The sequence below is a fragment of the Podarcis cretensis genome (assembly GCF_951804945.1).
Source record: "Podarcis cretensis genome assembly, chromosome: 9".
Taxonomy (NCBI): domain Eukaryota; kingdom Metazoa; phylum Chordata; class Lepidosauria; order Squamata; family Lacertidae; genus Podarcis; species Podarcis cretensis.
In genome coordinates, this window is record NC_137178.1 from 71,940,906 (window position 1) to 71,956,028 (window position 15,123).

The following is a 15,123-nucleotide window of genomic DNA, read 5'->3' on the forward strand; positions in this document are numbered from 1 at the left end:
GCCAGGCACTCCTGTCTTCCACTGCCTCCTGCAGTTTGGTCAAACTCATGCTGGTAGCTTCGCGAATGCTATCCAACAATCTCGTCCTCTGTTGTTCCCTTCTCCTTGTGCCCTCCATCTTTCCCAACATCAGGGTCTTTTCCAGGGAGTCTTCTCTCCTCATGAGGTGGCCAAAGTATTAGATCCTCAGCTTCAGGATCTGTCCTTCCAGTGAGCACTCAGGGCTGATTTCCTTCAGAATGGAGAGGTTTGATCTTCTTGCAGTCCATGGGACTCTCAAGAGTCTCCTCCAGCACCATAATTCAAAAGCATCAGTTCTTCAGCGATCAGCCTTCTTTATGGTCCAGCTTTCATTTCCATACATCAACACTGGGAAAACCATAGCTTTAACTACACAGACCTTTGTTGGCAAGGTGATGTCTCTACTTTTTAAGATGCTGTCTAGGTGTGCCATCGCCTTTCTCCCAAGGACTAGTCGTCTTTTAATTTTGTGACTGCTGTCACCATCTGCAGTGATCATGGAGCCCAAGAAAGTAAAATCTCTCACTGCCTCCATTTCTTCCCCTTCTATTTGCCAGGAGGTGATGGGACCAGTGGCCATGATCTTTGTGTGTTTTTTTGATGTTGAGCTTCAGACCATATTTTGCGCTCTCCTCTTTCACCCTTAATAAAAGGTTCTTTTGAGCTGCTTTAAAGGTAAAGGTAAAGGTACCCCTGCCCGTACGGGCCAGTCTTGACAGACTCTGGGGTTGTGCGCCCATCTCACTCAAGAGGCCGGGGGCCAGCGCTGTCCGGAGACACTTCCGGGTCACGTGGCCAGCGTGACAAAGCTGCATCTGGCAAGCCAGTGCAGCACACGGAAACGCCGTTTACCTTCCCACCAGTAAGTGGTCCCTATTTATCTACTTGCACCCGGGGGTGCTTTCGAACTGCTAGGTTGGCAGGCGCTGGGACCGAGCAGCGGGAGCGCACCCCGCCGCGGGGATTCGAACCGCGACCTTTCGATCGGCAAGCCCTAGGCGCTGAGGCTTTTACCCACAGCGCCACCCGCGTCCCTTTGAGCTGCTTTACTTCATATTTATTTTGCATCTTTTTCCTGCCACCTTTTGAAAATGAACATGCCGGGTGAGGGGTGGGCTTTTAGTTGGTGTTAAAGCTTAAAACGAAGACCCACATTGCCCAAGTATGTGGCGGCTTTAATTCCGATCTCTCAGTGCTGCAAGGAAATATCACATTGCAGTGTGTTTTATATCATCTTTCCCGGGCCTCTTGAAAACAGGCGTGTCGACTGAGCTGGTGTTTGAACATCAAATGCATAATTGTGACTGAAGCCTACACATCAACTTTCATTCTGATATCTCCATTTCCAACCAGATAATATTTCTCATTATTCAGCACCGGGGCGTATGTTTGCTTGTTATATACTATCTCAATTGAACATTGAATTATGAGCCTGAAATATGGTATGGGCATTTGGGACACAGTTCTGCAGATCAGGTTTCAAGGATTCAGCATTCTTGCCTGGAGCAGAAAGATTGGTAGCAGCAGGCCAGTTGTCTTTCAGGACAGTTTGCTTGCTGTGACTGTCTTCTCATCAGGGAAATCCCCGATAAGCTGCTGAGGAATTCGCAGGGATATGGTTTGAAAAGTACTAGATTGGGCTCCTTCACGAACCTTCACATGAGGAGGAATTTACGGCAAAAGTAAAAGGGTAAGAGCTGTAATTGGATAGGAGCAAAAACCTGCCTTCCTTGGCGTGCTGAGGAAAAGGGGCTTGAATATAATCTTGGCTGTTTATACCAGAACTGTATGTTTTCTAATCTCCTGTGTTTCAGTGAAATTTGATTCAGTCAATAGTTCATCTCACTCAGCGAACACACAGCCTTCCTCAATGTTCCAAGAGCTGGTTGCCGGGTAAACTCTTAGCAGGGGAAGCTCATTTGTATTCCACACCCTGAGCCCCGATGATAAGAAGCCAAATACTCCTAGGAAACCGCACAAATGAAATATGGCACGCGGGAGGCGAGATATTTATAGAAACAAAATATCAGCATTTTCCACACATTTACACAAAGCAATTTCAGGCTTTTCGTGAGAAGAAAAGAGCAGCGCTGGCACTCGGCTCACTTGCTTTCCCCTGTAGCCACACATTTCTGCCGAAGAGGCCCCATTGTGGAAGAACGCTCAAGGAATGGCCACTGCAGATTAAAGATCAACGGCAGCACATTACAAGAGGCTGCCATATTTTTGCTCCTAAGATGCCTTTGTAATAAAAACGCCCTCTTTCAGACAATAAACAGGGTTACAGGGGTGAAATGATGAAGCACTCGCTAGGAAATGGGTTTATTTTGAAAGCGTCATTCAGCATATAGAGCAGAAAGCATCTGCATCTGATGGTGCAGAGATCAGCTGTGGCTTTCCTTGGGCCTCTGCTTCAATTACATAAGCCAGTAGTTTCCAAAATGAGATCCAGAGGACTCTGGTGTCTCTCAGAAACGTAATGGAGAGCATAAGTAACTGATGAGTGCCCTCAAAATATATATACAGTGGACGCTCGGGTTGCGAACATGATCCGTGCGGGATGCACGCTCACAACCCGCAGCGGTGCGTCTGTGTATGCACGGGTTGCGATTCGGCACTTCTGCACATGTGCAAAGTGCAATTTAGCGCTTCTGTGCATGCGCGGCCGCTGAAACCCGGAAGTAACCCATTCCGGTACTTCTGGGTTTCGGCGCATCCGTAACCCGAAAAAACACAACCTGAAGCATCTGTAACCCAAGGTATGACCCTCTCTCTCTCTCTCTCTCTCTCTCTCTCTCTCTCTGTGTGTGTGTGTGTGTATGCATATATATCTTGCCCATTGCTACCAGTCTTTCCTGTCATAACCCAGCCACAGGAGAATGTGAAGTTTGTCCAAGGGGACATACTTTTTGGTTGCAGAGGGATGACAGTGAGATCCAACAATTCCAGGTCAGAGTGTCACATAAACTGTGTGCATCCCATAATATGCCTCCAAATCCTCAACGTATTTTGCCTGGCAGATGCTTATTTGTTTTGCTTATTCTTGCCCTAGCTATAATTTCCTGATTGCATATTCCCAATGACACCTGTGAGTTTGAATCGAGATATTTTAAAGCAGCCTGTTGCATGCTTTTCCATTTGCATTTCTTTTAACATTTGGCATCACGTACACATACTTCACCCAAGTCTCCTAGGCGGCTTGGCTGATAGACTCATTCTCACAACTCTGGCTCCAATGTAGGCTCCCCTGTCTGTCACTTGGCAGTAGAATGCGCGGAAGTGCCTGCTTGCCCTCTGATTGGCTCTTGCATTTAGTAAAACATCCCTGTTGGCTGCCTGTTTATTAAGGTGGGGCAAAACTAGTTTGCAGAGGACGGCAGGGAATTATGTATTTGATTACTTTATAAGCTGTAGACTGGGGAAAAGCGAGACTTGGCAAAAGATTCAAGGAACGCATGCAGCGCATGGAAATCCTCAAAGCAGATGAATGCAAACTGAACCTGTGTCCACACTCCCGTTTGATGTGCACTCATTTCATTTCCAAGGCTGGGTTTTTAATCAGTGGTTCACACATTGGGTGGCACTGTGGGTTAAACCACAGAGCCTAGGGCTTGCCGATCAGAAGGTCAGCGGTTCAAATCCCTACAACGGGGTGAGCTCCTGTTACTCGGTCCCTTCTCCTGCCAACCTAGCAGTTCGAAAGCACAACAAAGTGCAAGTAGATAAATAGGTACCGCTCTGGCGGGAAGGTAAACGGCGTTTCTGTGCGCTGCTCTGGTTCGCCAGAAGCGGCTTAGTCATGCTGGTCACATGACCCAGAAGCTGCACGCTGGCTCCCTCGGCCAATAAAGCGAGATGAACGCCGCAACCCCAGAGTCAGTCACGACTGGACCTAATGGTCAGGGGTCCCATTATCTTTACTGTTATAGCAGCTCCAGAATGGCATAGTGCATACCCGACTCACCTGTCCCTGACTTCAACCGTGGATGATGTTGCAGGTGCAACTATGCCTAGCCAAGATTCATGATTCTTGCACCCTTCCTGTTAACAGGAATGACTTTGGAGTAGAAATGTACAGGATTGCACTCTTAGTTATTCCAAGGAAGATTTGAAGAATTTGTGACCCACAAAACAAAACATAGTAAACGGGAGCCACTGGGTAGACTCTGCTAGGTGGGTCACAGTTCCTGTGTGCCCTGTTCTAGAAGAAGAAGAAGAATTTATTATTTATACCCCGCCCATCTGGCTGGGTATGAAAATACAATAGACTGTTAAACATTAAAAGCTTCCCTAAAGAGGGCTGCCTTCAGATGTCTTCTAAAAGTCTGGTAGTTGTTTTTCTCTTTGACATCTGGTGGGAGGGCGTTCCACAGGGCGGGCGCCACTACCGAGAAGGCCCTCTGCCTGGTTCCCTGTAACTTTGCTTCTCGCAGTGAGGGAACTGCCAGAAGACCCTCGGCACTGGACCTCAGTGTCCGGGCAGAACAATAGAAGGAGTCTTGAACAATACTTTCATCTTTTCACTCTGCATATTGTAGACCACAATGCTGTTCTGCACTTCTTACTGTCAAACAAGCATGGAATTGAAAAGTGTCTTTGGAAAACGTCAGCTAGAAAGTGCCACAAATGGCTTATAATTGGACAAAATTATAGACGATGAAAAATGGTTGAAACAGAAGATTAAGCTCTTTGTGACTTGCGCCTGCCCTTTTCGACTGCAAAACACCATGCATGCAGATTATTATATATAAATAACAGGAATAACAGTAAAATAATACCACCTCCACCAGGCTGCTACATCTATTGTCTGGATTTTTAAGCACAGCTTCTAGTAAGCAACTCTTCATAATCTAAGTGCACATTTTGTTCTTTACTTACGGCTTATCTGCCTAGCTTCTCGGGAACAGTAATAGCTTTTCTGGCACTCAAACTACAAGGAAGAAGTTGCTGAAGTCAGTATGCAATCGGCACAACTAGAGTTGTTGGAAAGCAGCAGTGCTTAGAAGTATCTGACTTGAGAAGAGGCATTTTCTGGAGCATCTCTTGGCCTATCCTGTGCCAGTTAAATTGGAAATAAACCACAATGAATTGGGCGAGAGTGGCTCCAAAGTTGGTGTGCACAACAGCTGCTGCCTCCGCTCAGTTCTCATTTTGCTGTCTTCACAAGTGTGCTTCTATTCTAGCTTCTGTCAGAAGGCATTAAGACCAGTGACGCATTCTTCCTACGAAATGAATATATTAAGTAGAAAACACCTATGGGTTCAGCGACTCAAATTAACTTGCAACCCAGAAATGTCAAAAACGAAAGAAATATAGCACCCATTGGAGTGCACGCCATCACCAAACACTTTCAAGCTTAACTCTTGGTATTTCTTGGTTGGTTGTGGTTTATTTATTTATAATAGTTGCACGCTTCCCTTCAGTAGAACTTCTAGGGTGGCTTACACCAAATGGTAAGACACACACCACTCCCACGGTGCTGGATCCACTGTGAACCGGACAAAGTCTCTCCCACTCATGATGGGACTCTCATAAACAGTGTGGGCTGTTGTTCAAGAGCTGCTGGAAGAAGAGGATAATCATTCCTAATTGTGCAGTGATACTTGGATGACAGAGGGACATGGGTGGCGCTGTGGGTTAAACCACAGAGCCTAGGACTTGCCGATCAGAAGGTCAGCGGTTCGAATCCCTGAGACGGGGTGAGCTCCCATTGCTCAGTCCCTGCTCCTGCCAACCTAGCAGTTCAAAAGCACGTCAAAGTGCAAGTAGATAAATAGGTACAGCTCCAGCAGGAAGGTAAACAGCGTTTCCGTGTGCTGCTCTGGTTCACCAGAAGCGGCTTAGTCATGCTGGCCACATGACCCAGAAGCTGTACGCCGGCTCCCTCGGCCAATAAAGTGAGATGAGCGCCGCAACCCCAGAGTCAGCCACAACTGGACCTAATGGTCAGGGGTCCCTTTACCTTTACCTTGGATGACAAGAACTCTGGAGAGAATAGAGCTCCACTTGTTCAACATGCCTTGACCCAGTTTTGGGTATTTTCTCCCTTTCTTGAAGCATTTTGTGGGACTGGCTGCCTCTCTAGAGGCTTGGTCCCTTTGGGGATGCCCCAGGCCCCTTGCCTGAATTCTTACCATTTGCTTTTAAAACACAAGTCTGCTGCCTAGCAGAGATAAAGGTCCATGTACAGTGGTACCTCTGGTTACGTACTTAATTCATTCTGGAGGTCCATTCTTAACCTGAAACTGTTCTTAACCTGAAGCACCACCTTAGCTAATGGGGCCTCCCACTGCTGCAGCGCCGCTGCTGCGCGATTTCTGTTCTCATCCTGAAGCAAAGTTCTTAACCCGAGGTAAGTAAGTAATTTTATTTACGGCCATAGGCCCATACAGGTAAAAACGACACATAAATAACAACTTGTGCACGTGGGGAAAACAGCCACTAAAGCACCACTATAACAATAAAATACTATAGAATAGAATGGCATACTACGCCTTAGTTAGCTTGTAGTGCCCCTTGGCGTCGCTTTTGGGTAAGGACAGCGACCAGGAACCTTGCCACTTTCAGGGTCGTATGAGTATCCTTATCCTGCAAGATTTGGGCAAGGTGGAATTTTGGTGGGGTGCCCTCTAGTTTCTGTATGATTGATCCCAACAAATTTTCCCGTGGCACATTAAACAGGGGGCAAGTGAACATAATGTGCTGGAGCGACTCCGGTGTCTCCTTACCACATTCGCACATGGCGGGGGCTTGGCCCTTTGAGAATCTATGTCTCAGGACGTTGGAGGGAAAAACGTTGAACCTCGCTTTGGTGAAGGCCAGTCTATGGGCAACAGTCGAAAGGGAGGAGAGGTATGATGGAACGCAGTAAGTTAATGTGATACCAATGTTCTGAGGCGAACAAACACCTCCCCCCAGCATATAATTTCGCTGTAGATCGATGTCATCCAGTCTTTGGCGGATCAGTCTTTGAGCAGTAATTTGGTCTAGTTTTAGGGAATCTGAAGGAGAGATTCCATAACTCAGGAGTTTGGCATGAATTCTACTAGTCCAAGGGCTAGAGAATTCATCTCGCCATAAGCATTGGACAAGGTAATGGTTTGGTAGTCTATGCCACAATGATAACCAATAATTGAAGACTTGCTTCCACAGGCAAGTTTCTAAGGATGCGATCTTCAATTCTAGTCGCATGGCTGCGTTGCTTACGCACAGAGGGAGCATTAGGAGCCGACGTAGAAATTGATTTTGCAGTGTCTCGAGAGGAGCAAGATCTGTCATCACAGCCCAAAGCGGGGCAGCATAAGCAAGCACAGCAACCACTTTTGCCTTGAACACCTTTAGGGCCGAGGGAACGTGCAAAGCTCCATCCGAAAAAAAGAATCGGAGGAGCGCATATGACAGAGTTTTGGCCTTGTTAAGTAGGTGTTGAATTTGAGCTTTCCACCCCAAATTGTATTGAAAAATAACTCCTAGGTATTGAAATTTTAGAACTTGCTCTATTTTTGCTCCACCAAGCTTCCATTCGTATAATCTCCGGCTTCTGGAGAAAATCAGAATCTTGGATTTAACATGGTTGATGGTTAATTGGTTGAGTTGACAATACGTGGCAAAGATCTTCAGAGCTCTGATTAGTCCAACACGTGTATAAGATAGAATTACCGCGTCGTCCGCATATAAAAGGAGTGGGCAGCGGTAGTCCGCTAGTCTAGGCGCGTGTATACTTAAAGAAGAGTTAACTAGGGGTGCTCGCATGTCGCTGATAAATAGGTTGAATAGACAGGGAGCCAATATACATCCTTGGCGCACTCCCTTGTTTATTGGTATCGAATTTGTGAGGTCGCCCGCAGGAGTAAGTCTCACTCTGGCAAGGGTATCTTCGTGGAGCTGACTTATAAGCCATAGGAGTCTTCTATCAATGCCCTGTTTCGCAAGTTTCTCCCATAAGATATTTCTAGGAACACTGTCAAAGGCTGTCTTTAGGTCTAAGAAGGCAGCACAGAGGTAGCCCCGGGGAGGAGAGGAGTACTTCCGTGCGAGATGATAAAGAACTATCGCATGATCGGTTGTAGAACGTTTAGTTCTGAACCCTGCTTGTTCGTGGCCAATCTGATTAGTCTCATCTACCCATCACAATATTAGGTACTATTTCTGGGTTAGTGGAGTCTGTAACCTGAAACATATGTAATCTGAGATACCACTGTACACTCGGTGCTCTGTCCAACTGCTTTGCAAGAAGCAAACCAGTTATTTCCATCCAGCATTCGGACTATTGAACACAAATATCACAGGATGAGATTTAAATGTATACACACATTTCTTAAATAATTCAATACTCTTAGATACCTTAAGGCAGAGTTGAGAAGCTTCAAGCAGGTTGGACTACATGTATTTATTTCCACCCCTACTTCCTCAGCCTTACTGGCTGCCCTTAAGCCCCCAACCACAATTTTCTGGGTTTGGGCTGTTAGCTGAAATCTTTAATGTAAGAGCACCACTTTTTGGACTTCCAGAATTCTTCCCAAAGTATGTCCTGGAAGTGTCGGTGTGGCAGCCTCTGAGACATTAGCCAGAAATGCTTTCACCAAGGTTGAAAATGCCTTCCACTGCTTAAGGGGCATAGCTGTCAACTTACAGATTTGAAAATAAGGGACCAGCAGCCTTGAAAATAAGGGATCAGCAGCCAAAAAAAGGGATTTTAGTCAACCAGCTGAAATACAAAGTTAAAAGGGACCAGATAATTTGGGAGAGCAGCACTAGTTTTTAGCCCTTCGTGTCCAGAGGTTGCTGCTCAAGACACCAGCTGATGAAACACTGCAATTAAATAACTACAAGCAGCAACCACTTTTCGCGCAAAATGAAGTCCAAGCTATGAAGATGCTGCTGCAGTTCTGTATCTTTTCTCTCGTGCTCCATCTGCAGCTCTCAGTTCCATCAGGCGGGGTGCGGGGGGGGGGGGGGGGGAATAGCGCCCAATGTAAACCCGGAGATCAGACCATCTATGCTAGTCTACCACTTACAAATCTATGGGAGAAGCGCTTGCGGTCCTTCCTCCACTTTCCCCCTCTATGGTTAGCCCTTGGAACACCTGCCCGCGCCTCTGCCTCCTCCTCCTCTCTCTCAATTGCTTTCTCTATGGTTGCCCTCTCTCTCCTCTCAAGGCTCCTCAGCAGTGGCTGCCCATCTCATCCGGGTCCTTCGGCAGTGCAGTCGCAGTACAGCTTTGCAGGAGTGGTGGCAGTGACAGGCAGAGGGGAGGCCCCAGGCAGAGATGCTCAGTTTGGCGGCCGCGAGGAGGATGGCGGTGGAAGGGTCTGAGGCTCTCACCAGTCCTGGCAGGGAGGAACTCCCGGGGGCCGAGGCTGGTGAGAGGAGGCCGGAGGGGGGCGGGCCGGGCAGCCAAGCAACACAGTTGGAGCCTCCCTCCTCCCTGTCCGGCAGGGAGGGAGGGAGAGGAGCTGCTTCCTTTGAAACCCAGGAAATTTAAGGGACATCATCAATAAGGGACAGCAGCGGGATAGCAGCTGGGATAAGGGAGTTTCCCGCCAAATAAGGGACGGTTGACAGCTATGTTAAGGGGCAAACCATAAGCTCTGGGAAAGATGGCTCCAAGGGCCAGTGCTCCATCATTGGTAGGGAATGGAAAGGGGTGTGTCGGAACAGATTGTGGAAATGCATTTGAACTCCATCTGGCATCATTTTTCTCCTACTGACCCTGGGAGTCTGTGGCACCCAAGCAGAAGAAGTTAGCCCTCCCCAGCATAACTAGTTCTGAATCTACTAAACTCCTTATCGACTTCTACTTTGTTAAGCAGCGTGCAGGCTGAAGTCCTGCGCTTTGCAATTTATTGTTTATCGACTAAAATAAAAACATGAAATCAAATTTGCTTCACAAGGCTGATCTTCTCTGTTGCTGTCCTATAAATCTATGTGTCCTGTAATTGCTTTTCTGACAATTTTGCTCAGGATTGATCACGACGACTGTACCTGCTTTCCATCCAGGTAGTTGTTTCGCTCATTTCCATAGAATTTGATGTATAACCATGTCCACTATTAAGCTCAAGTGAATGATTGCAGATTAAAGAAAAAGAAAGCCTCACATGTCTAGGGCTTTGTCTGCACACTGGGAACTTCCATTCACACAAATCAAGCACAGGCCAAACAGCACTGCTCCAGAAACTTACTATATATTAAAATGTATGCCACTTTATGGAACCTTCAGGCCCCATAAAGCAGTATAGGTAAAGGTAAAGGTAAAGGGACCCCTGACCATTAGGTCCAGTCGTGACCAACTCTGGGGTTGCGGCGCTCATTTTCGCTTTATTGGCTGAGGGAGCCGGCGTACAGCTTCCGGGTCATGTGGCCAGCATGACTAAGCCGCTTCTGGCAAACCAGAGCAGTGCACGGAAATGCTGTTTACCTTACCGCCGGAGCGGTGCCTATTTATCTACTTGCACTTTGATGTGCTTTCAAACTGCTAGGTGGGCAGGAGCAGGGACTTGAACCGCTGACCTTCTGATCGGCAAGCCCTAGGCTCTGTGGTTTAACCCACAGTGCCACCCGGGTCCCATAAAGCAGTATACAATTATATAAAAAAAATGGAACAAGCACACCATAATTAAAAGGATCAGCACAATTAAACTGCAATCAGCAGAAAAGCCACATGACACGTAACCAAGCAGAGAAAACAAGTTAATTTAGACCAGTGCTTTTTTTCTGGGGGGGACGCGGGGTATGCATACCCCTATTTCCAGAATCTAAGGGTCACAACAGCAAAGCCCTGCCCCACTTATCTGTCACCCAGAGTTTAGATCATGGGTAGGCAAACTAAGGCCTGGGGGCTGGATTCGGCCCAATCGCCTTCTAAATCCAGGTCGTGGACGGTCCAGGAATCAGTGTGTTTTTACATGAGTAGAATGTGTGCTTTTATTTAAAATGCATCTCTGGGTTATTTGCGGGGCATAGGAATTCGTTCATTCCCCCCCCCCAAAAAAATAGTCCAGCCCCCCACAAGGTGTGAGGGACAGTGGACCAGCCCCCTGCTGAAAAAGTTTGCTGACCCCTGGTTTAGATGGTTCTGGCAGATCTCACATGGGCAGCTGTAGGGGATCTTGGCCCTCCAGATGCTGCATAATGACAAGTTCCATCATTATTGGCCTTTAGCCAAGTTGGCTGGGGTGGATGGGAGTTGTAGTTCAGCAACATTTAGCGGCCCAATGGTTCTCTACACCTATCCTAGAAGAAAGGGATAATGTGGAAGCAGGTGGTCCTAAATCATGCTCCTATCCTGCTCCTAAATTCTGGTTTAGAGGTGTTAGCCAACAACTGCTTTCCTTTCCAAAAGGAAGACATATAACAGATGCTTATACAGTTTCTCTTCTATGACTATTATTAATAAGCATGCAAGCAAGCAGACAAATTGATGGAAAGACAGACAGATAAGGGGTTAAGTGAGGAAGGCTGTTACCAGGAAGAAGAAGCAAGGAGGGATGACCCAAACTGGCAGGGTTTTAGGGCGGTAGGGGTGGGGTCCACTGGTGCTAATGAGCAATGCCAAGTAGCAGAGCTTCCAACCAACCCATTATTCCTCTCAGAATGTGTATGATGTGAGTAACAAGGTGGGAAGAGGCCGCTCAATATGATCTATGGAACACCATCAGTTTTGGCAATTAGAAACGGGAGTTGCCATCTCTTTTGATATTGTGTAACTGTTTTCCCCAGAATACATTAAATGAGAAATCTGCTGACTTGGTATCGTTTATATTTGGTTCCCTTTTTCTACACTTTTAAGTAGCAAAATTTCCTGGCCTTGCATCACTTTTGGCATCATGTATACATCTAGAATGTGGAGATAACACACCACTCTTGTAATTTAAGACTGATGTTCCTGTGTAGTTTTACAGGTATTTACAGCAAAACTGCATTCTTGTAAGGTAGTCAGTATCAGGCTGTGGAAATTAGTAAAGTTCAAGACCAACCCCCCGGAAAGGTATCCCAGAGTTGCCAGGTCCCACCTGCAGCCCCATGACTTGTAATATTTACCAGTTCTGTCATTGCCACTTCCTTTATCAGTGTAATCCTAGCTACCGGTAAGTCTACTCAGATCTACTATTGAATTCAATGGGGTTTATTTCCAGGTAAAAAGGATTAGGATTGCAGACAGAGGTTGCAAACATCCCATACATTTAAAGCATATCCCTTCTCCCAAAAAATAATTGTGGGAACTAGTTTGTTAAGGGTGCTGGGAGGAATAAACTACAGTTGCCAGGATTCTTGGGGGGCCCTTTAAATGTTTGCATCTTTAGGTAAGGTAAAAAGGTTACGGACCCTTGGGTGGTTAAGTACAATCGAATTCAACTATAGGGTGTGGTGCTCATCTCTGCTTTCAGGTGAAAAGAGCCAGCGTTTGACAGCAGACAGCTTTTCTGGGTCATGTGGCCAGCATGACTAAATCACTTCTGGTGCAACGAAACACCATGATGAGTGCCACAGCGCACAGGAGCACTGTTTAGCTTCCTGTCACAGTGGTACCCATTTATCTACTTGCACTGGTGTGCTTTTGAACTGCTAGGTTGGCAGAAGCTGGAATAGAGCAATGGGAGCTCAGCCCATTGCACAGTTTCGAGTTGCCAACTTTACAATTGGCAAGCCCAAGAGGCTCAGTAAAAGGTAAAGGTAAAGGGACCCCTGACCATTAGGTCCAGTCGTGACCAACTGGGGTTGCAGTGTTCATCTCACTTTATTGGCCGAGGGAGCTGGCGTACATGTGGCCAGCATGACTAAGCCGCTTCTGGCAAACCAGAGCAGTGCACAGAAATGCTGTTTACCTTCCCGCTGGAGCGGTACCTATTTATCTACTTGCACTTTGACGTGCTTTTGAAGGAGCAGGGACCAAGCAACGGGAGCTCACCCTGTCGTGGGGATTCAAACCGCCAACCTTCTGATCGGCAAATCCTAGGCTGTGTTTTAACCCACAGCACCACCCGTGTCCCTTAAGAGGCTCGGTACCTCCACTTTAATCCCACCCAAGAGATCAAGCTGACAAGTATTACTGCAGTCTAGTTTTCCCCAGGAAAAATCCTGGCGGCAGGTGGCATTTACCAGATGCAAATTTTTATTTCTATTTAGCCTTTCCATTCACGAACACCCCGGTGCTCAATTCTCAATACTCCACAGTTAAACAAATATATCTGGGGCTATAAAACATACTGTGGTTCTATCCCTGGGAGACTTAACAGGGGGCTTACTTCCAAAGCAATTGTATCCAGGATTGTGGCGTGAATGCATTCTGTGGGCAAATCTCCAATCATTCGGTAGGAGCAAATGTCTGTTAAACATTTTGGAGCAGTTTTTTAAAAAATGCTAGTGACCTTGATATGGTGACCACAGCACCTGTTTCCCCCTGATAAGATCGTTTTTTATATATATTGCCTTCTTTGCTGCAGTATTTCTGTCTAGAGTAAGCAAATTCTCCTAAATACTGCCTAGGATTCGGCTGTTTGGAATGCTGACCTGTATTTCTTGACAAGAAGCTTGGGGGGGCGGGCGGGGGAGGTTGACTTGCAGTAAAGAGCCAAATGGGATATATCACAAGGAGGAGGAGGAGGAGGAAGAAAACAATCTTAGAGCACTTTCTTTCTCAATTACTGAAACGGAACAGTTTAACTGGCCATCAATTGGCTTTCCAGATGTCATTTTCTTGCTCTCATATTCATCTATCTGTCAATCCTACAAACAGTGAGGGAGCCAACTATGCGTCCCTCAGAGTTCGGAGATAATGGCTGTGCATACACAAGAGACCGTGAAATAAATATTTTGGGAAGGGGAGGCCAGATTTGTCGTTAATCAAAAGAGTTCTGAAAGTGGCCAAGACTCTGATCTGATAGACCTCCTATATTTTGAAATATGAATTCACCAGGTGAAGCTTCCCCCCTTCTTGCAGAACAGTCTGTTGAAATCCTGATTGTTAGAGACAGAAGCTCTCCTAGGTAAAAGGCTGGCGTCCCTAATTCTTGTCTCCATCATTCCTTTTTTCCTTCATAGGGTCTGCATCGATTTTCCATCCTTAACATGTACCATTCTCTTTTTTTATATATATAATATTTATTCAAATTTTGAAGATTACAAAAAGGAACAATAAAAAATAAAAATAAAAAAGACATAGGAAATACAAACAATTAAAAAAAACAGATCAGACCTTTACATAACTTTCTTTCCTTTACTTATTTCCTTGACCTCCTCACACCTCCCTTTTTTTTATTCTAGTTCAGTTAGATGTTTCAGCAAATCCTTTCCAGCTTTGTTTTTATCCTAATAATTTATCTTAATATACTATAATTCTCGTCTTTCACCAATTAATAAATCAATTTTAACCTAATCCTTTATATCATTTCTGCTAAAACCACATTACTTCATCCCAACAACCTTCTAACATTCCTTAATTTTGCAATGTTTCTGTAAATAAACTTTAATTTTTTTCCAATCTTCTTCCACCGACTCTTCACCTTGGTCTCGGATTCTGCCAGTCATTTCCGCCAGTTCCATATAGTCCATCACTTTCATCTGCCATTCTTCCCGGGTGGGTAAATCTTGTGTCTTCCAATACTTCGCGATGAGTATTCTTGCTGCTGTTGTTGCATACATAAAGTTCTGTCCTTCTTTTGCACCAATTGGCCGACCATGCCCAGGAGAAAGGCCTCTGGTTTCTTCTGAAAGGTATATTTAAATACCTTTTTCATTTCATTATAGATCATCTCCCAGAAAGTCTTAATCCTTGGGCATGTCCACCAAAGGTGAAAGAATGTACCTTCAGTCTCTTTACACTTCCAACATTTATTTTCGGGCAAATGATAGATTTTTGACATGTACCATTCTCTAGTTTGCTTATGGACCCAAAAGACTGATATGATATGAGATGAAAAAATGCAGAAAAATGCAGGAAAAGAGTTCCAGGATAATTATAGGCCCTTGATTCACTTTGCTTTCCATTTCACGCTGAATTCTTTTCTTAAGCTCGTTCATCTCTGGAAGGCAGAATAAGAGAAGTCCACTTACCTTCAATGGTCAGGCTAAGTCCACGCCCGCAATCTGGCACTCTGCTGGGGA